This window comes from Pezoporus wallicus, unplaced genomic scaffold (assembly GCF_028554395.1).
Source record: "Pezoporus wallicus isolate ANWC-B61680 ecotype Strahan unplaced genomic scaffold, APGP_CSIRO_Pwel_v1 contig_2870, whole genome shotgun sequence".
Lineage (NCBI taxonomy): Eukaryota > Metazoa > Chordata > Aves > Psittaciformes > Psittacidae > Pezoporus > Pezoporus wallicus.
This window is the reverse complement of record NW_026636990.1, coordinates 2290156-2315316: the sequence shown is the minus strand read 5'-3', so window position 1 is coordinate 2315316 and position 25161 is coordinate 2290156. Positions and strand designations below refer to the sequence as shown.

At 36.0% G+C, this 25161-nt stretch overlaps 1 protein-coding gene across 2 annotated transcripts in view; it reads left to right on the top strand.

The window, feature by feature from the left end:
- LOC130595705 (cAMP-specific 3',5'-cyclic phosphodiesterase 4D-like) overlaps positions 1-25161 on the top strand; it is a 201432-nt gene that overhangs the window by 89169 nt on the left and 87102 nt on the right. Inside the window, exon 1 of one of the 2 annotated variants that reach the window (XM_057402687.1) lies at positions 17100-17251. The exons of the other annotated variant lie outside the window; for it this stretch is intronic. The gene's annotated coding sequence lies outside the window, so the exon portion shown is untranslated. Of the gene's footprint in view, positions 1-17099; positions 17252-25161 lie in introns of those variants that run through there. 2 annotated transcript variants of the gene reach the window in all.

Here is a 25161-nt window from a genome sequence, read left to right as displayed (position 1 = left end):
CTACTGATTAAGGCCACTGTTTTTGTTGTTTCGTTCTGTTTTGGTTGTGTTTCGGGGTTTTTTTTTGGTTGTTTTTTATTTTTCAGAATTCCTCAAATAATATTTGTTTTCCAGATTTTAATGAAAATAATACAAGTATTGTCCTAATCTCAAGAATACGTGATAAAACTCAGTGGTGTTTTATTAATAATTAGCTTGCTGACTTCCCTTTTTATGGAGATCTCTGCAATTTCAGGCAGAATTTCTAATTTATTTGGACAATGTGGGAATGTATTTAAGTCGTGCAGTAAATATTCTCAATTTAATTTATTCTAAGAATGGAAGAATAATAGGCACAACATTTCATAACTCTGAGATGTGGCTTGTATAAAGAACAACTCTGCTATCTCAACTAGCTTTGCAATCATTCTAGGTGGCAACTAAGCAATTCAGCCGTGTCTGGTTGGCTCCATACAAAGGTTTTAGTGTTGTGTGGCAAATAATAATCCTATCATTTTAGGAACAGTCTTAAACTGCAAAATGTTTAATGCCTTTATAGAGTCATCCTTTCAGGAGCAATACTTACATGGAAGGCAGAGAATGAACACCTACACAGCTGCTCTTACATGTTTATTTCCAAAAATACTTTTAAAAATCTGTCAATGTCTCAAGAATTGTTATTCTGTTTGAGTTTAAGCTGTTCTTTACTTGACGCTTTGTCAATACACTGATAGTGTTTGGGAGTCATTTTTCTCAGCTGAAAATGCAGTTGCCTTTTAAATAATTTCATAGTTGGCATTAAATGTTCCATGAAGCACAGAAATGAAAATGAGTGCAAACATTTCATAGTTTAATGGCTGAAACAGCAACCCATGCATTGGTCTGGAGCTTCAAAAATAACCTGTGACTAATCATTTTGTGACCACGTTGTTGTACTCTGAGATCCCCAGTGAGACTCTTTGTGAGATACCCTGACAAATGTCTTGCTGGTTTACAAAGTGATAGTCTGTGATTTGTTTCTATATAACAGTTGTGTGCCCTGTTCTTTATTGCTCAGAGTGGCTCTTAAAGTGTCAGGGAGGGCTGTCGGGAGCAGTACAATGAACCCCTCAGTGTGGGACTACACAGAGGGACGGGGACAAAAAAGGCAGAAGGATGGTACCTCCTGTGATCCTTCCCTTTATTTTATGCCAAATGTATTATATTTCTGGGGAGTGAACATATTTCTGAAGTGAACAGAAACCTGTCAGTCTTGCAATAATAATTATACTGTGCTTCGTTATTATATTTTAAACAGTCCTTTTGATTTTTAGTAAAATATTTTAAACTGCTCTATGATTACATGTCAAGTCAAAATTCTTCATTTTCACACAAACAGAATTAAACCCTTTTCTCTTTAATCAATCAGCTGCTTTTTATCTGTGTATTATGACAGCATATTGAAGAAAATTAGGAAAATGTTCTTTTGAACAGGGCAACTTCCAAAAATCATGTAACTCCTAAGCTAAGTATTGCCCTTTAAAAAATAGAATTATTTATGTCTGATCTAAAAGCTTGCTGTTTAAAACCTTCTGATAAATGACACTTACCATGCTAATGATGAGTCAGTCATTTTTGGCTTGGTTTATTTTTTTTTCTTGGGAGGCCATGTTGTTGTATGATTTGAGTCTTCAAGTCTGAGATTGTGAAAGCTAAATTTAATTGAGTTGCTGAAACACGTTTTTCCTATGGATCTCCTGTTTATTATTTGTTAGCCTGGCTTGTCTGTGTTTTGATTGAAAGCCCTACTAATGAAAGAAGAAGCAGTGCTTGCAGCAAGGAGAATGCTCCCATGTCTGGGTCACAGACTCAAAGCTTCATTTTGTTCTGTCTGTAATGGAAACTGCAGCCAAAGTGCATTTATTCTGGAGTACTGATGTAAGGAAATCTCTGCCACTTTCTTCTTTTCCTGACGTGACCCATTTCTCAGAATCTCCCTCCAACCTTTTCTGTTTCCTTATGCTTATTGAGTTCTCCAGATGCATGTGCAGATGAGGGATCTCATCATCAAACACTGTCCAGCTTTTTTTTGCTAGTAGGAGACTTTCTGTGTACTTAAAGTCCTGCACAAGCAGGCTTCACTACCTACAATATCAATCAGATAATACAAATTGGCTCTGCAGTTAGGTAAGACACAAGTAGAAGACTAAAGATTTTGTGCTTAGCCCAAGGTCCATGATACACATTTATAAACATTATCCATTTCTAATAAGCTACTGATTTGTGTAGGGAAATCTAACTGCCTTTCAAGTAGTGCCTTTAGTACTGTCCTAACATGAAGTTATAGAAGAATGAAGAGCTTTTACTGTATCAATAAGAGCATTATTTCTGCATTACAAAAGTGTGAAGCTGGGGTCTTGTTCACTTTTCATCATTCAATTGAAACTGAACAAGGACATTAAACTCTGTGTTCAGACCAATATCTGACAGAAGTATTTGTAACAAATATTCCATTATTTCAGATTTATCTCTTGTGAAATATCTGAGAGATTTTTTTGCTTAGAAGGCATGAATGATTTAATATTGTATGATCTGGTTCTCAGAAGAAAGGAGAATAAGCTTTCCTGTTAGGTGTTTTGCATTTAAGTCTCTACTCTTACTATGAAAAATACTTGCTTTTCAGGCCTTCGCTCATGTAACTAATGGCTGCTTTGCACACAATTACTTAGAGAATTCTCTAGATACAGGATGTATCACTTATATATGTGTATACGTGTATGTACTCATGTTCTGTGAGATGTCTTTTCTTGAAGAAGTCAAATATAAGACAATCCTGCCCATGAAGTAATTCCTCAGCTCTGTAATATTTTCATACTAAAACAAATCAAGGCTGATCCTTTGTTTATTTATCTGCAGCATTTTGACTTTTGCTATGACTGACTATCTTACACAGTCCTAAAAGTCAGGGTCAATGGTTTAAGCTTTAAAGTAATGTCCCAGAGATAAAATGGGGAAAAAACTGTAAGGGAATACTAACTTGGTGCTATTGAATGAAATTCAAATAGATAATGAGAATTTATATTATCCTTTTTTTTTTTTTTAATATAAATGAATTTTCACAGAGGAGAGGTATAACCTTTTTATGCCATCATTTAGCACAGATGCCAATGGCCTATAAAAATGACTGCACTTTTAAACTAGTTGTAAGCTCTTAGAGAAAACCAGCGTGAACTTATTTTTTCAAAAATGCCTTTAAGAATGGATATGTTACACGACCAGTGCTAGAATAACCTTCTTGCTCAATCTATCTTTCAATTTGGGAATGGTACAACTATTACTGGAGTGCTGTGTTAAGTTATGGGGACTGAAGTTCCAGAATGCTGAAAAATTAGAAAATGCTCAGCTAATATGACTTGTCGTGAAAGGACTCAAGGATTTCAATCAAACTGAATAGAGAGGACTGAAAGTTGGACAGGATTACGTGGCTGAACATAGAAGCAAGACAAATTCAGGTGATTAAGGAACATTTTTTATTTTTTTTTTAAATTTGAGTGCAGTCAATCACAGAACTAGTTAAGATTGCCATGAAGTTTTCATCATAGCAACATTTTTAATCAACCTTGGATGCTTCAAAAATACATCTTCTCATTCAAATGACAATTAAATCTGGCAATCATTTAGTCTGGATTATGCAGGCAATCAAGTCTGTTCACACTGATTATTTCAAATTTTGTAATTGATGTAAGCCATTTTAAATTAAAAATAGAGAAAGGGGTAATACATTTTAGTTCTATTAGAAGATTTCATGTGTGTAACAATTTTTTTTAAGTATAGACTTTAAAATTAAATACATAGGGTTGATGCTGAAACCATTTTGATATTTTTGTCACATTACACTAAATATTCTTGAATAAAAGAACCTCTGATCTTTTCAAGGGGTTTTGTGGTGCACAGATTTAATATTGCGCAGTAGTTTCTGCTCTTTTGAGGTAAATGAAAAGGATTTTTTTTCAAAAGTTTTTGCTTGCTTGTTAACATTTAGTAAGGCTGTGAATTTTCAAAGTTAATTGAAAACATACTGAGCAAAAGATATAACTTATTAGCTGATCTTTGTTGTGGGACATGAGTGTTCATGTGGTCATTCAACAAATATTTTTAAAAATAAAAGTGCAATTCTGGCATTTATTTTCTAAGAATGCATAAAATTGTAAGATTTTTTTTTTTTAATGTGTGTTGCTTACAGGTGTGTTTCATCTGTTTCTGTCAGCATAATAGTTCTATTTCCACTGGTTAACTTGGTATTGTTCTCTTTTATTTTCTCAGTTTGATCTCCTTGCTTTTACAGCTACAAGGAAATGTTAAACAACCTCAGTATTAATTTCTGAATTGTTAGCTTTTTCTTGTCACAGCCTCTTGAAATTTACCAAATTGAGAGATGCAGATAGGCTTTCCTATTTGCTTTTGATAGACCCCATCAGATTAACACTTTTCTTGATATGAGTGTGTGTTTTTTGCCATTCTCAACATGGCACACTCCTGATTTTATTTCTTCATTTCAATCATGACAAAATTCTTTAAAGGAAGAAAATCAAAGATAAATGCAGTCTCATAAGAAATATTAACGATTTCTTCAAAGGCAAATACCAAATCCTCAGCTCATTCTCCTTCACGCTTCATCAAGCAATCATACCTCTTTTTTTGGGGAGAAAACCACATGATGTATTCCAAAAGCCTTTTAGTCAAATAAATTTAATGACTAGTCATTAGCAGTATTTTCTACCTCTCTTACACCTTCTGCTATATTAGTCAGAAACTATCTTACCAATAGGCTTACAGAGAGCATTTGTACAGCTTAGTATCTTTAATTCCAATACCCTACAATATAGCATGACATTTACTTGTCAGTCTAAATTGTATAGAAAAAGGTAGAAATTAGTCAAATCTTTGACTGTAGAAAAATGTTCATGCAATATTTATTTTACCACACATTTTTTCCTTTTTACCAAAATATTGTTTCTCTTCTTGTTCTATCTAATGTTTGCCCATCTTTAAGGAAAAATTAAAAATTATTACTTCTGTTCTCCAAGGAATAACTTTTTCATGATGATGATGATGATGATATGGGTTTGAATATTTATTCTTCTGTTTTTTTCTGGACAGTTTTTGATAGAAATGGGAAATATACTATAAGCATAGCCAACACACTGATATGTTAAAATAAAAAGAGAGTAATTTTGTTTTCTTTCTTTAACAGAGACAAAATATTTTCAATTCAAATTTAGCAATTATTGTTATAATCTATAAAATAAAATGCATTCTCATTTGCACACTCTAAAGTGATACTTATTGTACCAAAATAAACACTTACAACTTGGAACGTAGAAAGAAATCTGTTCTAGTACATGTGCTTAGTGTTTCTTTGAAGTTAGAAAGCATTTATTTGAAAATCATGGATATATCTGATAGTAGTTTTCTAGCTAATGCAGTCTATGCAGGTTTCAGGTGACTTAACACCAAAAAAAATGTATCAAAAAGACAACTGAGTACAAGGGTATTACTTTGACTCATGGAGATCCTGAACTGGAAGTTAGTGAGGTCTTGGACATTATGCAAGGGAAAAAACATCTATGGTCTTGCTGTGTTCTATCTTCCATGGGCATTGTGTTTGACACCGTAAACAACAACAAAAGAATTGGGTTACATGGACTTTTAATCGATGATGTAATGATCTTTGTGTTTAGTCACAGGCACGCTTCCAAAAAAAAAAAAAGTGGATAAAAAGGGTAGGAAAAAGTTTTCATGCCAACCCTATTTGTAATGGGCTTTCATTGTCTCTTCCATGCATTACCCTAAGATGCAGGATACAGCTAAATATCAATACTGGATTTTAGTGAGGTAGCATAACATGTTACGACCCTTTCTCATGGTCCTTGCACCACCAGCTGGGGGAAGTAATAACTCAGTGATAGCTCCTTCGTTCAGGGCAAAGTAAACAACTGACTAAACTTTCAGTGCTGACTCACAGCAATTTGTTTTACTTTGCTCTGGATTAAGAACGTATAACCGGCTACTACTTAGCTTTTTTTGATAAATTAGGTAAATCTAAAGCTGGATGTGGATTAGCCATTATCCACATTTTTCTCAATTAGGATAATGACACAATAGTAAGGGTGTGTTACAGAATGAGCTATGAAGTACTGCAGGAAATGTGCATTTTCATGGTTTGTTTTTTAGTTCTTTTGATTTTTTTTATTCCAATTGGATTTGCGTTTGTAAGCATCCATCTGTGTGTAATTTCTGGTCCTGCTCCTTGCCTGAACTCTGGCCATAATCTTTTGACTGTGATGCTATTACTCTTTCTGGACCAGTTAGTGATGACGATAAGAAGTCTTTTGTATGCAGTGGGGAAGCTGGCCTGATTAGGCAAACTGTACAGTGACAAAGACCTTGAATTCAAACTCAAATATCTTTGTAATGTAAAACAAAGGAAGTATAATATAATAGCTAAAAAGAGGAAAAAAATAAAAAAAAAGGAGTAATACAGAAAGTCTATACAGAATTGGATTTGAGTTGTATTTTACTTTTAAAGAAGCATCTGAAGGGTGTGGGGTGGGGATTTTTCCTGGTTTGGTGTTTTGTTTTTTATTTTGGTTTGGATTTTTTTTAGGCACTTTCACTCTTGTCCATCTGGGTTTATATTTACCCCCAAATCATGCATATTCATGTATTTTTTAACTTTTTTAGAAGTGCTTTCATGCTTTGATATGCAAAGGTTAGGACAGAGACTTATAAAAAAAGAAATATATTCGCATCCACAACATGCCTGCCTTGGGGCCAAAGTGCATGTGAGCACATTCTGTAGAAGGGCAGAAATGAATGTGTGAAAAATATATATTCTTAAGATGCCAGAAAACACAAGTGGAATAAAGGGGTCTTAGTCATCTTCAGTAGGATTTCTGTCCTGAGCAGTAAGTGATTATTTTCCTGGATATAGAAGCTACCTTTTCACTCAGGGAGTCCTATAGGCAGTTAATCAGCAGAGGCCACTGCCCTCCAGATCTGTCCTAATGGACTAAGTAAAATATGGGTTATGGAAGCTCAGAAATTATTTTGACTGCCAAAGAAGTAAAGGGGCCTGTGCTTTTGAGGAAAGGCACGAGAAAACAGCAGAGTAGGACTAGGAAGAGATATGGACATATTACAGTAGCAGTTGTAATATGGTCCCAGAATAAGCAGAGTGCTAAATAAGGGGTGGAAAATGGTTTTGAGGTCTCTTTTTTAAGGCAGAGTTAGATCTCTAAGGTATTGAGTTTTACTTCTGATGAGCTAAAAGAAGGCGATCTCTTGCCTCTCCCTCCCTCAAGAATAGCTGGGGCTGCATCAAAATAAAACCAAAAAAGATGTTATTATTAAAGGTTTTTCTTTCTTCAATAATTCTGAAATTTTGCCTACCTCCTCTGTGCAACAGTGGTAATCTAAATTTGAAAATAGAAAACTGGATACTTATAAAGTAGTTTGCAACATAAATGTAACATCAAAGCATTTATTAACACCATTTCTGAGAAGTGGCATTCTAGATAAGTATTTCAGTATGTATCCAGAAGTCTTAATAGTTTTTGTGGGAGAAGGAGAAAAGAATATATTTTTCCATTTTTCCTTGATGTGTAAAATCGCAAACTATTTTTCTAATTTTTCAACCACCTTGTGTTCCACCTGCAGTAGCACTTGCTGTACTTTGTAGCTGATCATAATTCTAACTCCTACGCTACAGAATCCCTAAAGATCCACTAAGAGAGGATATTGAGAAAGAAATAAAAATGGTTTTGTTTTGTTTTCTTTGCTTAATCATGCTCTGTACATAGTAGAGCTATGTCTTTGACTTGCTAATATACTTTTGGCTTGTTTATTCTCAGTGGAGAATGGACAAAGTTATCTGCAACCTGTGGATCCAAGGGAAGGTACAAAGAACTTTATTTACTTCTACTTTCTCAAAAATCTTTAATTAATCTATACCATTCTTCATAGCACAGGCTGAACATAACTCATGGGTGCAAGGATAGGTGTTTCTAGTGTCATTCAATTGTGCAGATATGAGAACAGACTCTTTGAAGAAATTTAATTTTGAATGACAGTTCCTAGTTGACATTAAAATTTAGCAGTTCTAGGAGATTATCCTCTTACACAGCTGGAAGCCAGGTCTGAAAAGGTTGCTTTGATAGGTTCTAGGCAGAAGTTTACTATGGAAGAAGGGAAAACTGAACCAGACTGTGCATAAAAATGATTTTTGGGTTCTGCTTAGAAAAATCTCCAGTGCTTAGAGGAAAAATTGTGAAATCCTTACAATTAAAGCCACTGTCCATTTGTTATATTCTTATCTGTCTTTGCCTATTACTTTTTTCCTTTTAGTCAGCATGAATGTCAATAAAGGAAGAATGAGGAACAAGCAAGAGCAGCTGAAAGTCCTAATGGTCAACTGATTTGTGGAATAATTTATCTGACTAGAATATTGCTACAAGAGGGGAACAGATAAAAGGGAAGATGTATGTTGCTTATCAAAGATGTGTAACTTGGTCTGGAATTCAGAATGCAGAAGTAACGGGATCTGCTGAAAGTCTTTAAAAATATTTAAAGGAGAAAAAATCAGAGGCACTATTATGTTGATGGTGCACAGCACACCACCAAATTTGAAAGGACAGGTAGACAGAGCTTTCTGTGAGCAACTACGGGCAACTGCAGTAGGAAGGATTTCCCAGAAATTACCTGGGGAAGGAATACAGTAAGATGTTAACTTTCTTGTCAGTTGTCTGTCAGATTCCTGATGAATTTGTTACAGCTTCTTGGTATAGAAAGGTAATATACAGCTCAGATGGAAACAAAGTTGATGAAAAGATGGAAAAGTAGGAAAACAGCAAAACCAAACCAATGACCTTCAAGAAGCAGACTCCAGACCTCAGTGCAGCAAGCAAGTTGGTTTATTAAATTAGTTGAAAGGGAAGTTTAGGAAAAAATAAGCAATGTCAGTTTAACAAACAAATGGGAACAGCAGCAAAGACACAGACTATTAGTAGGTTTAGTGAACAGCAACATGAAAATAAATGAGGCTATTTATGTTGTCCCCAAAATGTCAAACATCACATAGGGGTGCTGCATTGTAACCTGATATTGCACAGGAAAGGAAGGCAGAGCACTAGGTAGGGATGGACATACCGTATTTACACTTGGGAAAAATTATCTTCTGTGCATTTAAACTACTTGACAATGTTGAAGCCACTTTACTGTGAGCTTTTCTATGTTGTGTGGTTGTTTTTCTGTACCAAGATATACATATTCATATACTTGAAATTTAAAGGTCAGAAATATTTATAATGTTTTAAGGAATGCATTTCTTGGATTTTAGTATGCATGTAATTGAAAATGGGTCTGTATATTGCAGCAGTTAGAGAACGTTTCCCTTTAGCTGTAATCTCTTTTTTGTATACCATAGATTTTTGTTTTCTTTTACTGCATATATTTGAATTAAAATTTACCATTTAAGTAATTTCCTGAAATTATTAAGATTTGTGAAGAAAGTGGACACAAAAAAGCCTGAAATTTCTAACTTTATTTTAAGTAGTAGTAGCCAGAATTAAATTTCTGGTTTCCAATATCTTCCATAATATAAAATACATCTCTCTATGATATTTGGTTGGAGCATGTATATGAAAGTTTTGAGAAGTAGACAGAGACAAAAAGAAAACCTTTTTCTTAGCTAGATTGTAAGGGCTCATGTTCAAAATTTCTTACACTGCAAAAGATAATTTTTATTCCTTTTGCTTGTAACTTTTTAACATGGTGAATTTATGGCTTTGTAAGAGATAGGGTTTTTCACCTGAACTGTTAAATGTAATACGGGTTTTTTTCCTGGATTGTTAAAGTGCATATGCCACATAAACTATGTGTTTTGTGACAGAAATAGCATGCTGAAAGAATTTTAAGTAATTCTTGGTTCCCAGGGTTTTAAATCAAAATATACATAATTATCCATTCAGAAGTTCTAGTTGGGAAAAGATTTTCTTTTGGATTACATGGTATCAGATGCTTTCTCACCTTCATATGTTTTGCTTGAGCTGTGAATCAAATCCCTTCTGGATGTAAGTATTCCTGATTTTTATGGCCTCTTTTTAAGTGCTTCATGAAGTCATAGTCACACAAATTATCTTAGTCACATTCTAATTAAATAGCATGAGATCTATGTTTGCATTTCAGAATTCTGTCTCCCACTCATCATAAACATAGCAAAATGTGTGTATTTTTGCATAGGCAAATGTATGTGTGTATGCCTATATATGAAAACATGTAAAAATATGACATGCCTCACAGATGTGTTTCCAGACTGAGCTCTCAAAAAAGAAAGCAGTAGGATTCAAAACTTTTTTTTGGTTAAAACTAATGGTTCTAGTGGTTAAGTTAGCAATTCAATTTAAAAAAAAACCCACAAAATAAAATATGTCTTTGTTACACTGAAAGGGTTAACAATTTAATGCCAAATAGTGGAAAAAGACATGCAGAATCGGTTTTCTAAGATGCTGCTGCTTTTTTGCCTGACATAAAGCCTGTTCAGGGAAACAGAATTTTAGTGTACTGCTCATATGATGATTACTGTAACAGTGGTTTGCAACATAGTCTTTGAGACATGTTTAAGGAGAAATTTGAAGATATAAAAAAATATTATTGTGAATATTGAAAGAACCAGAAAAAAACCCCATACTCCTTGACTGCAAAAAAAGTAATCTAGAAATTAATTTGAAAACCTAGACTTAAATATTTAAAATTCAGTTTTGCAATTGTACCAGGACTATTTCATCCAGTACTGAGCAACAGACTTCTAATTAATGTTAAAAATGTGTAATTAAGCTTGTTTACTTTCTAAAGATCTACATATTGTCATTATACGTACATAGGTTACTAGAACTAGAAAATATATGTAGGTCTGTGCGATGTAGGTTTACTGTCATAATATTATTTTATTATCCAGAAACAAATGACATAGTTTTGAAACTTGAACCATAAATATGTTTGCATTTCTTATGTACAGTTCTGTGATATTTCAGATTCATCATTATCCTAAAGAACTGACTAAGATAAACCCATGACATTTCTCTCATCTGGGGAAAACACATATTTCTGAAATGTCAAGGACACACTGAATGGCACGTCCTTTACTTGCCAGCCATAGAGCATAGCAGGTTTAACAAGCTGGTAAAGTCATGGCTCAGTGGGCCAGGACATGCAGTCTGTGCGTGATCATCCTGGTTATTGCTGTAGTCACAGCTCAGACGGGAACATCACCAGTTCAAAGTAGAAACTTACAAAAATATCACCATCGTCATATATATATACTTAATAGTAATTGTACTGAGTTTGTTGTGACTGCATTCTGCTATTTGCATTTATCTCAAGTTTCCTGACTTGTTTCATTTTTCTAACAATATTTTCAACTTCGTACAGAAACAATTTAGCAATACCCCTACTGTCAAGTCTGTGGAAGCAATTCAAGCCCTCAGTATGTAAATGCCAGGTCTCGTTACTCTTGTACAGTCTGCATATAACTGTCTACTCTATTTTGCAGGAGCTCAAATTGTTCCTTGCTGGTATCTATGAGGTATCTAAATTTTGTAAGTGTTATTGTCTATAAAACTGCTACTGGTTCACTGTACCATAAACAGATACCACTGAAGACTTGGGCCATTAATGCTCTTAATGCCTAGATTTTCATGTAAAATATTTCTCTCGTATCTTGTTCATGGAAATTAATTTAAGTATCTTTCTATGATTATGGGCTGGTGCAGTAAGCCGATGTGTGTACACCTGCTAAATAGCAGTTTCATTCTAAAAATTACAATGCATATTCTTATGTTGCAGAAGAGTTAAGGGAAATTGTTGTTTCTCATTGAAAGTTCCACAGTATAAGGCTAAATTACTCCAGGCTCAGAATTAATCTGTGGTAGATAATATCCTGCTATTTGAAACATGATCTTATGTAATTGCTAATCTTTGGTGTCCTCCAATGGTACTGTAACTGAATTTTGTTTAGTCTAAAACATAAGCAGAAAGTAAGGGGTGACTTAAGACATCATAAATTTTCTACTTCTGACAGTATATTATAGTAATTAAGAAAAGAGATCAACCTCAGAATCTATGAAACATACACCACATGTAATAAGGAACACTCCCTTGTGAACTGGAAGGCCTGTATTTAAGGCCATCTTCCAAAGGGTGCAGGTGGTGAAGCTCAGCACAGTGCATTTCCCAGAACTTTGGGAGCACTTAAATCACTTAAATAATGAGGATAATCAGGAAAAAACACAGGTTTTTCCATATGAGAGGAAGTTTGTATTACCGTGTTAATACAAACTTCAGGAAAGGTTTTTCTGTCACGGAGATGCATTGATTTTCAAATTAGCTCTAGCTTGTCTTTTTTGTTTGTTTGTTTGTTTGTTTTCCTTGGTTAATTTGGTTGGCTACTTAGTTACAGATCATATTTTTAATTTTCTTAATGTGTATTTTATAGGAAGTCTGGCAATGTAATTTGTGGTTAAGGATTTTTCAATGCTGAAATTAAGGACAAGGGGTAACGGGTTAAAACTTAAACAGGGGAAGTTTAGATTGGATATAAGGAGAAAATTCTTTCCTGTTAGGATGGTGAGGCACTGCAATAGGTTGACCAGGGAGGTTGTGAATGCTCCATCCCTGGCAGTGTTCAAGACCAGGTTGGACGAGGCCTTGGGTGATATGGTTTAGTGTGAGGTGTCCCTGCCTATGGCAGGGGGGTTGGAACGTGATAATCTTAAGGTCCTTTGCAACCCTAACTATTCTGTGATTCTATGACTCCATGATTCTACCTTGAAGTTCTCTTGCAAATTAACACATCAAGAATTTTTTTGTACTCTTTCCTTCTTCAATAGCAAATAATAACTTGTAGGGCCTCTTTTTTTTTTTTCCTTCAATTTCTGGGATGTTTTCATTTCTTGTGGCTACTGAGATAATTTTGATATGCCTTATGGAATAGTTTTTGCTTTCTTCCCAGAGTCAGAACTCCAAAAGAAGCAGTCAGTATTTTTTAACAAAGAACCACATTAAAACTCTTGTGTATGTTTCTCAATTGCTCCCTTTCTTCTGCCAGAAGAGAGGGAAATATCCAATCAAATAAAAGGTGTTTTAGCGTTTCCTGGGCTTACAGAGATAAAGCTTTAGATGTATCTTTCCTGTATCCAAAATCAAATGCTGTTCTGGAGTTTATCTTGAGCTAAGAGAAATCTTATCTGCAGTGGTGGAGATGATAAAAGTTAAGATATCATGAAGCCAGTGTTAGCTGTATCTATGAAAGCTGCTGTCCAGTTAGATATAAAAAAGTGGGAAAATCTAAAACATTGTGTACATAGACATAAATTTCTTCTTGGATTTTTCATTTGCGGGTTTTGGGGGTATTTTTACCATTTCCTTTTGAACCTTATTCAAAAACATTTAATCCAAATACTTGTTTTGCTGTAGCAAATGGATTACTTGTTTATTCAGAAAACTGTATTTTAGCTACACTGTGAAGATTCTTCTGCTCCTCTTTTGAATTACATTAACTCTTATTCCATGACGAAGTTGTCATCCACTTACAGACTATAAAAACAACACAAGTAATTTTTTTTTTAAGTAAACGTCAAGTATCCCTGTAAAAAAAAAAAAAAAAAAGTGTATGTTTGAGATACTGAATAGCAGTTTAAGCAAATTGTTTTTTAGCTCCAATCTCCTTCAATTAAATTCAGCCAAAGGAAGAATGACGTAAACTTGTATTTCTTACACCTGCTCAGTCTGATATCGTAGAATAATAACCTTCCAAATACATGTTTGTGAAGCCTGAGAACAGCTCATTTTCAGCCACCTCAATTAATTTCAGAGTAGCATGTTTTTGGTATAATTCAGATACGTGATGTTAAGATCATCAGAGAATACATGTGTATCTTATTTTATGAAAGCCAAGATCTTTGTCACTAGTATTTTTATATTTAGAGTTTACAAACTAAGGATTAGCAATTTGACCTTGACAGTCATTGGCATATGACAGGAATATTAAGCAGAAGATTTCCCTGGAGGAAACACGTCCAAGAGTCTGTCTAGTGTAAAAGGTCTCCTAACTATGTATTTCACTATAAGAAAAATACTATTAAAATCATAGCCTACAAGGTTGTTCTCTCAATTTACTTTTACATTTGCCAGCTTTGATTTTTTACTCCACTGCTTTTGTGCAAAATTCTGTCCAAATGTGAGGTAGAAAATTAAAGGTTTTATACCTAGCTTTTTATAAATCTCTTCATCCGTTCCGAGCTCTCACCTGCATGAAAAGTTCATACTTGCAAACATCTGCCTTAAATGATACAACTATTAGTCTTGCATAGCAAGTTGCAAGTGTTTGTCCCTTAGATCACACAACTCTGTCTAAACAGTCATTTGTATGCAGTGTGCGCTATGTGTTTTGACACAGAGCCAAATCCTGAGTTCGAGTGCCTCGCTACCACTTCAGTCTGGACCTGTTCCCCTGGAAATGCCCTGAAATGATAATAGCACAAATTTGAATAGCTTGGAGTGAAGGGATTAATTTTTAATAGACTTGAACTTTTTAAAAAAGTAAATATATTCTGTAGATAATGTGAACAGAAGGACAGAAATTGTAGTGGATTTTCAAAAAGGATATAGTGTATAGAAATTATAGTACTATGAGGCACAGGTGAATTTTAGTCCTGCCTGTAAAAGAAATGAAAAGCAGCATATAAAAGGGGACACCATGTTGCTCTGTAAAGCCATAATGTGAATGCATGGCATGCGTAGAAGTAGAAAGCAAACAATTACTGATGCTTTATCATAGTTAACACATTTTTAGAGGGGATGGGATATGATGACTTTTCTGTATCTCTGTTTTTTAAATTAAAGTACAAAATATGAATTTTGTATGTTAGAAAAGCATCAGTAGATTCTAACAGATGTAGTTATAGAAAGAAAAGAAAAGGTGTCTGTGTTATTCTGAAATGGTGTTATTGCTATCCTTTATTCAAATGAGTATATGATGAGATGGGGAAAGCGTGAACACTTCCAGAAAAAGATTTCAAAATTTGTGTAAGTAATATTCTATCTCTGCTGTGGTATTCTCTCAAGTGCTTCCCATGTTCCATGCAGAACTGCAAGAATAAGCAGAGGGCCAAAGTTTCATCATGTAGATGAGAAAATTGTGCAAGAATGTGCTTCTAGAATAGAAGAATTCTTTTTAGAGGGATAGACTTTATTTGAATCTCAAAGGAAGCAGGTAACAAACCAAGAGGTTGTACTAAGGTTTTAAACCCTTTGAGGCTAAGTTATATCTGAGGTTTTAAATTCAACAGTGAGTGAAGGCAGATTTGAAAGAATATGTTTCAAAATGATGCATTCCCCTAGGTAATTTTTGTATCTCTGAAGAAAAGTTAGACATTTTTTATCGAATAGGAAATTTGAAAGGTTTGAACAAACAATGCCATTAGAAGACACAGTAAAGAAGAAAAAGGACATGCTTCTATAAAAATATGTGGGGCTTTTTTGTACAACAGTAGAAGTCCAAGAAAAACAAACAGAGAATATGAATATATAGTTTGCAGGTTTTCAGAAAGTGAAAGAAAACTGACACAGTGAAACAGTAGGATAAAGACCGTCCTTGAAAAAAAAAAGAAAAAAAAAAAAGACGTCCTTCAGAAAGTTGAAGTTTTGCCCAATTGGGAAATCTGAGAAGTTACACATAAAAATGCAACGAGGAAGACCAAAAAAAAAGCAATAAGAAAAAGGTGTGAAGGTATAAAAATCTGCTAAGAAATCTCCTCCAGATCTTGAAGTCACCTAGGGAGATCAGAAGGACATTACTAGGTTTAAAGGAGCATTTAGCAAAGGCTTAGTACAGCAGATTTTGCAAAGCCTCCTGTGATAGATTTTTTCCTTGTGAGAGACATCAAATGGTCAGCTACAGACTTAGGTAATAGTAGACGACCTTATTAAATAAAGAGGTAAAGTGGACAAGGACAATTGACAGAATAGTTCTAAAGGAGCACCGGAATTAAACAGACGAATTACTAACTCAGAGATTAGAGCTTGCCAGGAAGCAGAGATTTGTACTGTTCTATATACTAAAAATGATTTGGAAAAAAAAAATGGTGATACTAAGCTATTCATGGCATTAAAGACAACTATGTAAAATTGCAAAACTCCAGAATGTGATAAAATAGCAGATGAAATCTAAAATGAAATGCAAAGTGATGCACACATTGGGAAGGGGGCAAGCTGAAACTTGCATTATGGGCTCTCACTGAATACTGCTGTGTAGAAAGGAGGTCGCTGGGCAAAAGTGAACAGTTGTATGAATACGTTAGCTTGATGCTCAGAGGTCAAAGAGGAAGCTGAAAAGTTAGGAAGTGTGTGGGAAACAGCAGAAAACAAAGCAGGGACTGTCATGCTGGTGAGTACATGCCAGGCCCACCTGCATATTGAGCAATGTGGGAGGTTCTGGTCAGACATATTTAAGTGTACCTATTTTTGTTAATAAATGTAATATCCATTCAGTGCCAGGAGGATGTGCATGTTTGAGAACTTGCAGCATATACAGCAATTTTAAGTATATTTCTCCATTAAAAAAAAAGCATCCTTAGAACAGTTGTAACCCAACAGGCAAAAACGTAGGGCTAGAGGTGCTTGACATCAGCACTATTGACCATGTCATGCATAAAATCAGGACAGACACAGTGTTTATGTGTAAATATTCAAAGTGTTAATGAAAGAAGGAAGCCTCTCCAGGTACAGTGGGATGGAGCAGATTTGGAAGGGTGCCAGGGGTGATTTACAATGAGAAATTATTAGATTAATCAGGACAACCTCGGCTAATTTTGAAGGAGAATGATGGCATTCCCTCAGGGGTGTTTCCAGTATGTCCTGGGTGCAGTCCCCTCAGAAAGGTGTCCCCACCCCAATGCAGATTTCCCATGGGCCACTGTACCCCCAGACGGACACCCACCAGGGTGAAGTGCTTCTTCTCCCCACTCACATCTCCTGCAGCCCCTCCAGCCATACCCAAGCTGGTGCTGCAACCACCTCTGGGGCCTGCAGAGGTGCTGGCAGCCATTATGGAACCAGCTGGAGTGACAGCCTTCCATGACTGCTTCAGCAAAGTGTACAGCTGCCTCCCATGCAAGGCATGGCTGCTGCTTCAGCTCCTTAACCCTGCTTTTACACGCAACATCCTACAAAAAAGAAGGTCAGTGAGTGGTGATGGGGTGGGGGAGTGAGTGGTAAAGGAGGTACAATGGCTTCTGCTGTTCAGTTCATAGGGCAGTTCCCAGCCTGATTCAGCTCCCACACAGTGGTTAGTGGATTTTGAGACTAAGTTCAATGTTTTGGATGGAGGCTAGCTGGCCTTGGTGCCAGACAATGCTCCCAGGTACATCTCATTTATCAGTCTAGACATAGGCTGGTGCAATCCACTCAAACATGTATTTACATTCAGTATGAAAAGGCCTTCCCTGACAATGAAAGATTATGTACTTTTAGTTCAAACTCTATTTAAGAGGAGTTCACATTACATTATCAAAAGTATTGATATTTATTGCTACTGTTGTTTCCTCTCAACTAAATACCAGAGAAAATATACTTAGTGATTTACTCTCTCCAATATTCTCTATCTTCCCTTGATCTGTTTTTAGCATGAGAAAAACACAGAAGAAAAAATGTTTTTACTGGTTTTGTTTTTTTAGAAAAGTGTTACTTGTTACTTCATTGTAAAATAAAACAAGATTTTGCTCAGTATTTTAAAGGTGAGCACGGACTTCTTGTGGTCAAGCTTGGTAGTCAGCCTTGTATATGAACAGCACTGCACCTACTACTTTGAGGAAGGCCTATCTTTTTTCGTTCTGTCTTGATACAATCACTAGGACTGAGTCAGCCCAAGACCCTGGCTGCGAGTCCCCTGGGCTAACACATGAAAGTGTTTATAAACACAGTTATCAAATACGGTCATGAGGAAAATATATTTAGCAGAAATATTCTTATCCAAATTGCCTTTTCATGCCCCTCCCCAGCCTCAGTGCCTGGCGGGGTTCCCCAGTTTTCACATCTCTGTCCTGTTCTAAAGCATTTTCTGGGGTAAGCGCTGGACTCTTCTGGATGGATGGCAGTTATTTTAAAAGAAAAAAAAGCATTAAGTGGACTTTAGCGTCCCTCTACAGGTCATGCTGCACTCTGCTAGAATCACATTCCCTGTCTCCAGAAAACCAAGTTTTATAACTTTATCTGAAGAAATAAACAGATAATCTAGCAACAGGAACATTGTTGAATTCCTCTATGCTTCATAACCTACTACAGTGATTTTAATCCTATATTTTGTTAAAAACTCAGCATCCTGCTGGCCAGTCTTCATTATCCAGTAAAGAGCTGGGAATAATGACATTTCTAGTAGTAAGTCCTCAGAATTGTCTGACATCAATACAGTAAGATGTCTTCTTAAAGAATTTCTGGAAATGGAAGACTTCTCCTTCTTGCATAGGCTGCAAAAAACCCTGAAAAGTTGTTTTTATGACCTGCATTTTATGCATTCCAATTGTTGAAGAAAGTATATAGGAAAGTAATTCTCCAATTACTGCAAAATTGCTTAATTTTGTTTGATAGTATCTTGGGAATTTGAACACACACCTCTCCCTCCACCCCCTAAAACAAGTGTACGTTACTTAAAAATAAAGGGCTGATAGTAAAAATATTCTTGTTATTTGATTGCTGGATTTGTGATAAATACTTGCAGAGACCTTATTGTTAAAGTGAATAATGGCTAAAACTATTTCCCTCTGAAAAAATAAAGAAAACCAGCTAAAACCAGAGTTTTCTGCAAGTGTGACAAGTTCATGTCTATTCTCCTGAAATTAAATTTTGATGTTTCCTGGATCAGTGTCAAATTCCGATTTTCTCTACTACAGAGCTTATTTACATATCATTCATGCTAAGAGATGGGGTTATCATAGAAACAGGAAACTCAAAAGAAGCACTAAAATACAAACCACTTGTGAATGAATTTGGTCTATTTGCCATTTTTAAATGCTATTTTTATGCACTCCTCAGAGGTGCTAATACTGTATACAGTACATTTCTCAAGGGAGCTCCCTTACAATTCTTCTGAAAGTCTGGGTTTTATAGGTGTGTTTTTAAGCTTTGGAGGATATAAGGAAAGTAGAAACTATTACCTTTTCAGTTTAATAACACAAGTAAGATCTCTCTCTCATTGAATTTTTTTGGCAAAACATTAATGTTGTTGCTTCCTCTGCATTTAGTCATATGTAAAAATGTGGAATGTTCATACTTATGCTAATGATGCCTTTTTAGAAGCAGTGTATATGTATATAAAGAGAGATGATGTATTCTGTTTGATATTATGACATTCCATTTAAGTTCCACTGTTTTAAAATAGATTAAAATACCTGAGATTTTAGCAGGGTCTTTCATTTTTTAGAATTAGTTTCTAGACATTTTTTTTCTGTAGAATGATGGAACTAATTGGCTTTAAAAATTATCTTACACTGTATTATTCAGGTTGTTTTCTCTCTGTTCTGAAGAAATCTATGGTTTTGAAAAATGCCTACAATGTGAAGGAAACTATATAGAAAATATGTCATATTGAATGAAAGAAGGTAAAAGCTAGTCTAGATAGGCAGGTTCAACTGATTTCTAGGTTATGCTTTACCAGATGATTAAGGAAGTAAGTGGCTAGTAACATGATAAGAATACTTTTAGTCTTGAGTATGCAAGTATTTATTTGCACATCTCTCTCTTAATTATACATTTCTCATATTTCAGTCATAGTCTATCTGTATAAGCCTGGTTTTCCTACTCAGTCATAATGAGAGAAATACAGTGCCTTGCTTAGCATAAGAAAGATGAATAAAAATTCAGCCCGTAGTCTGGAAGAAGATGGATCTAAATGCATTCTTATTTTGGGACCTCATTCCTTATAATGCTCCTGCCTTTTTTTCATATCTGTTCCAGTAGTCTAAGTCTTTCACAGCCAGTTCCTTTTGAAAATTTCATCAATATGATGTACCAGTTTGTTTGGAGTGTCTGTGCTCCTTTTTTTCGGCTTTTTTTTCTTTTGTATACTCTTGTGCTGGGGAAGAAGGATGTCCCTAAGCAGCAACTCCGACTGAAATTAAACAAGTCAACATTAAAGTATTCCAGAATTGGTCCTAGCCACTGAATGAGTCATACATTGCAGGGAGAAGCTCAGGCCATTTAGATTTTTATCCTCAATTGCTGTAAAGAGAACATGCTTTGCTTGTTCCAGAGATTAAAATCTGTAAACAACTTTTCAGAGCAGTACCAAGTTTCTTACAGCAAAGCAGAGAAGCAGCAAATAATTCAAGAGATTTCTAATGCTGCATGATGTTATTTTTCCCTGTCTTTTAGTTGAAAAAATTTTGGCTAACTTAGCAGCCATGAACTGCTCAGAAATAAGAGACTTGTCAGAGATAAACAGTATGAGTTCCTCATTTCACTCACGCATATGGATGTTGAGGGGGAAATAAGAAAGTAAGACATATCTTAAGTCCTTGAAATACCTTTTATAGAAAGATTTTAGGCAGTGATTGGCAACCTAAATTACTGTTTAAAATCTTTCTAGATCATGAATGTTTCCAAATGATAAAGCGTAACATTTGTATTCTTGTCAATCAGAAAGGAAAAAAACCTTAAGCCTAGACCTGTATTTTATTAAACACAGCTCTGAGGCAGTCACAGGTGCCTTGAGAGTCAGATTTAGTAAAAATAATAAGTAGTATCATTATCTTGCTAGCTGCCAGCAGTCTGATCCCCCAAATTGCTTCATTCCGAATTCACATATTGAAAACACTTTCCTTGGGTTTTAGATAAGTAACTAAGGTTTAACTTGTTAAATGACTGGTAGCGAAGGGATCGGTAGCTGTTGTACACAAGCATTAAACTCTCCATGTTGTCATGATCAAGTAATAAATATTAAAAGAACATAAGAACTTCCCAGCTAGTTCAATGTATGCCTGTGCAAATTTTAGTGAATGTTTTAGAAAAATAAATAAAATTAAAGGAATGTAAGGCTATCTGGCAGGCAGAAAGAGTGCAAGTCCATCAAATTGTGCAGCAAGGATTATTTTGCAGATTTCTATAGTTCTTTTTAAATAAAACATTTTGCTTCTCTGAAGAGACACACATACATGCAAAAAAAAAAGAAAAAAACAAAAAACCCATACAAAGAACAGTGATATCTTAGACATTACAATTACTTCTCTTATTTTTAAAATCTTCTGATTCACCGTAGAATCTGCTTGAGCAGTTTTTTTGTTGTTTTTCATTTCTCCTCTTTGAATATTGCTCTGTCAGTTTTTTTTTCCTAAACTTCTTAGGATTTTCTGATGTGAATGATATTGTTTTGCTTTGTGTGAATATGCTATTCTACTCAATAGACTTCCATTCCATCAAATATCTTGAAAGACCAATGAAAACATACATCTAGAAACAGAATACAAAGTGGTTTTATGCATTTTGTCATCTCTTAATCTTCTGTTCAGTAAAATAACCAAGTACAAGCGTTTATGTTTTAATGACTCTCTATTGTTTAAAAGTTAAGCAATATCAGAAAAATCTTCAATTTTATGTCACTAGCTTTTTAGTCTGTTGTGTTTCACAGTTTCTATATGAATAATAATTATTAAGGCTGAAGGACTAAAGTGGTGAAATAAAAGTGTATGTGTAAGGTTCTTTCTGCTTGACTTCCACTCTGACTACCTTCTGTTTTAACTATTTCTTTGGCTAATATTTTGTACATATCTGTTATGTTCAACAGGAATGAGGTTCACACTGCTTTAAATGAAAACTTGGGAAACTTTAAAGGTTTGAAAGTGGGACATCTGTCTATATGACTCATGTCCCTCTGGCTGCTGAAGGCACCTCTGGGCTAGTTCAATAAGGTCTTTTTCTGAGATGTCATGTGACAATTCTAGGCATTACATCCACAGAAAAATAGTGATCAGGAAACTTTCTTCAGTCTCTTAGATCAAACGTACATTAGGCAAGAAGGAATCTCTTCAAAACTTCATCCTAGCAATGAATAACCTTTGGTTTGCTGTTATACTTTTTTGATTTATGAGCTCTGCTATCCTGCTTTCTGGCTGTGGTATGGACTTGTACATTACAGACATTAGTACAAACAACTGGAATTGTTTAAGGCATTTAAGTCTCTCAATATAAGACATCTTCCTTAATATGAAAGAAATAATTGATGCCTGTTTAATATGCTACTGCTGGTTTTCTGAATTAAACCCATAAACTTGCACCTCGGTTTCATCCTTAGTCCCAGGTATTTTATGTGTCTTCTGTGAATGTTCTCTAAATGCATTAACTAGTTTAATTAGATATTTTTCTCTTGTGTGTATTTTGAGCATTGCTGGAACAGACTAAGCAATTATTTATTTACTTTTGTTTCCGTTTTATCATGTAGCTATTTTAAACAGGAAAAATAATGTGAAGATATACTTCTGTGGATGCTGATTTCTATGTAGAGATGACAAGTAAAAAATTTGTCATTGAAAATTCTTTTCTTTCCACAAAACTTAGATATGGCTTTTACATATACCTATATATTCAAATATATTAGATATAGTATATGAGTAATATATGAATAATCTGTAATAAGGTGGTTTTCTAGGAACACAATATCTCTTAAAGAAAGCCTACAACAGTATCCCAGAAATTGTTTCAGATCTTGACAGTTTTTTTCAATCCACTCTCCACTACGCACCTCCTATGTGCTCCCAGATCTACTGATGCTATACTTAGGTTTTTCATATAAAACTCTATCACCAAAAAATCCATACATATTGCTTTTGCTTCTTTCACTGTATTCTAGGGCATGCTGGAATAAGATCTTTATCTTCCCATGCATTCTCTTTAGATATTCCACGAGTCCCAACATTTGTCCTGTCCTGTTCCCGCAGCATGGACTTACTGGATTTCTGTCTGAGACCTTCACAATTGGTGTACCTTTTTTTGGCAAATCTCCACTGGTAGCTAGGAGAGGTTTTGATGGTCATGGAGAAAAATTGAGCCATTGCTCCTGGGAGTGAGGATTCCTTCCTTGCCTCACTGTCTCCATTGAGCATGGACTGATGGTAATGCCCCTGAGACTTTGAGAGGCGGGCACCTCATACAACTCCAGCAGCCTAACCAGACTATCATTCTGGGTGGAAGGATGGCACCACTCCAGTTCATCAGTCTCTGAGTGAATAAACTCCAGTCAACTTAAATCAGTTTCCTCTTCCAGCAGCCTCTTGTGGTCTCTGATGTTTCTGATGACCACTTCATTTCACAAGTCAAATAGACTTGAGTGTCTACTGATGCAAGTGTCATCTGCAAAGGCTGACCCATATTGTCATTTAAAATGTAAGGGTATACATAAGCCAGCCAGCACTATTCTCAAGAACTGACAGACTAGGCCCAACTATATACTGATGGGCAATAGTATGAAATCAATACCAGACCTTGTTTCGCCTTGCTAAATAACTACGGAATGGTTGGTGAAGCCAATCAATAGAGAGGAAGCAAGCTGTAACTCCATCACACTGAGGCAGAGGCTAACTTGGTTACCCTGAAAGGCATCCAGCAGGACCATGAGGATGTGTTGCCTCTGCAGCTCTAATTGCAAATTACATCCTCTATTTCATTGCTGTAAAACTGCCAACAACAATCCTTGTATATATGATATCTAAACATGCAAAAAATTAGCTGTTTCCTCAACAGTTGGCTTTGCCTCTCTGTTACTAGATGCTCCTTTTAAATAATTAAATACATAAATAATCAACACATTTATTTACATGAAGAAAGTGGCAGAGTTTTAGAAAACAGATCAAAAGATTAAGTAGCATGCTGAAGACTTGCTCATGCATGAAGATGAGTGCATTTCTTAGGAAGGAAAACTAGATTTTTAGATCTGTCCCAGGTCATGATATTGTCCAGTGGAGGCAGGAAACTACATATACACATTTCTCTATCTTTGAATATAATTTGCTCTTAGTATCATACTGAGATAACAGTTCCAGGGAGATACCCCCCAAAAGGGGAAGGATCCCCTGCCCTCTCAGACAGAGGGGGATGGCCCGAGACAGCCCCTGCCTTGTAGCTGTTACACAGAGGTAGGGGACCAAAAAGACGACGAGGGCTGGAAGCGAGTTCCAGTTTGGCATCGTGGGAAACCCTCCTCCCTTCCTGCCCTGCTTCCCCAGGTGTCCCTCCGTAATAGGTTCGAGGCCCTGGATCTTGAAGGAGAGGTAGGTGAGAATGTGGTGCAAGGCCAGCCTGCAAGGCCAGCCTGCAAGGCCACATAAGAAAAGGTGGTCGACTTTGCACCTCAAGACTGCCTCTGATAAGAAAGAAGGAAGGGTCATTGTAGTAGGCGATTCCCTTCTGAGAGGAACAGAGGGCCTGATATGCAGAGTTGACCCTCATCATAGGGAAGTGTGTAGTCTGCCTGGAGCCCGGATCAGGGATATCACTAGGGAGCTCCCCAACCTGGTGCACCCGACAGACTACTACCCGCTGCTGATCTTCCAGACAGGTGAGGGGGAAGCTGCTTCCCGCAGTCTGAGGGGGATGAAGAAAGACTACAGGGCCTTGGGGCGGATGGTGAAAGAGTCTGGGGCTCAAGTGATCTTCTCCTCACTCCTTCCATCTTCCACTGATGATGTGGGAAGGAATGGGAAGATTCAGTTCATAAACAATTGGCTTCGAGACTGGTGCTACAGGCAGGGCTTTGGATTCTTTGATAACAACTGGTTTTATAGGACACCAATCTGGACAATGACAAGTGGGAAAGGTTTATCTCACAGAGGCAAAAGGATGCTGGGGCACGAATTAGCAGGGCTCATTTGGAGAGCTTTAAACTAGATTCGAAGGGGGATGGGGTTGTAGCTGGGCTTGCCCCAGTGGGGCAGCACTCCAGAACTGATGAAGACTGGGAGGCCTCCTGTAATCCTAGGGCGAAATTGGTGTGCTCAGCTCGCTCCCTGGAATGTCTGTACACCAATGCACGCAGCATGGGAAATAAGCAGGAGGAGTTAGAAACCTGTGTTAAGTCAGGAGACTATGATCTGGTGGCAATTACAG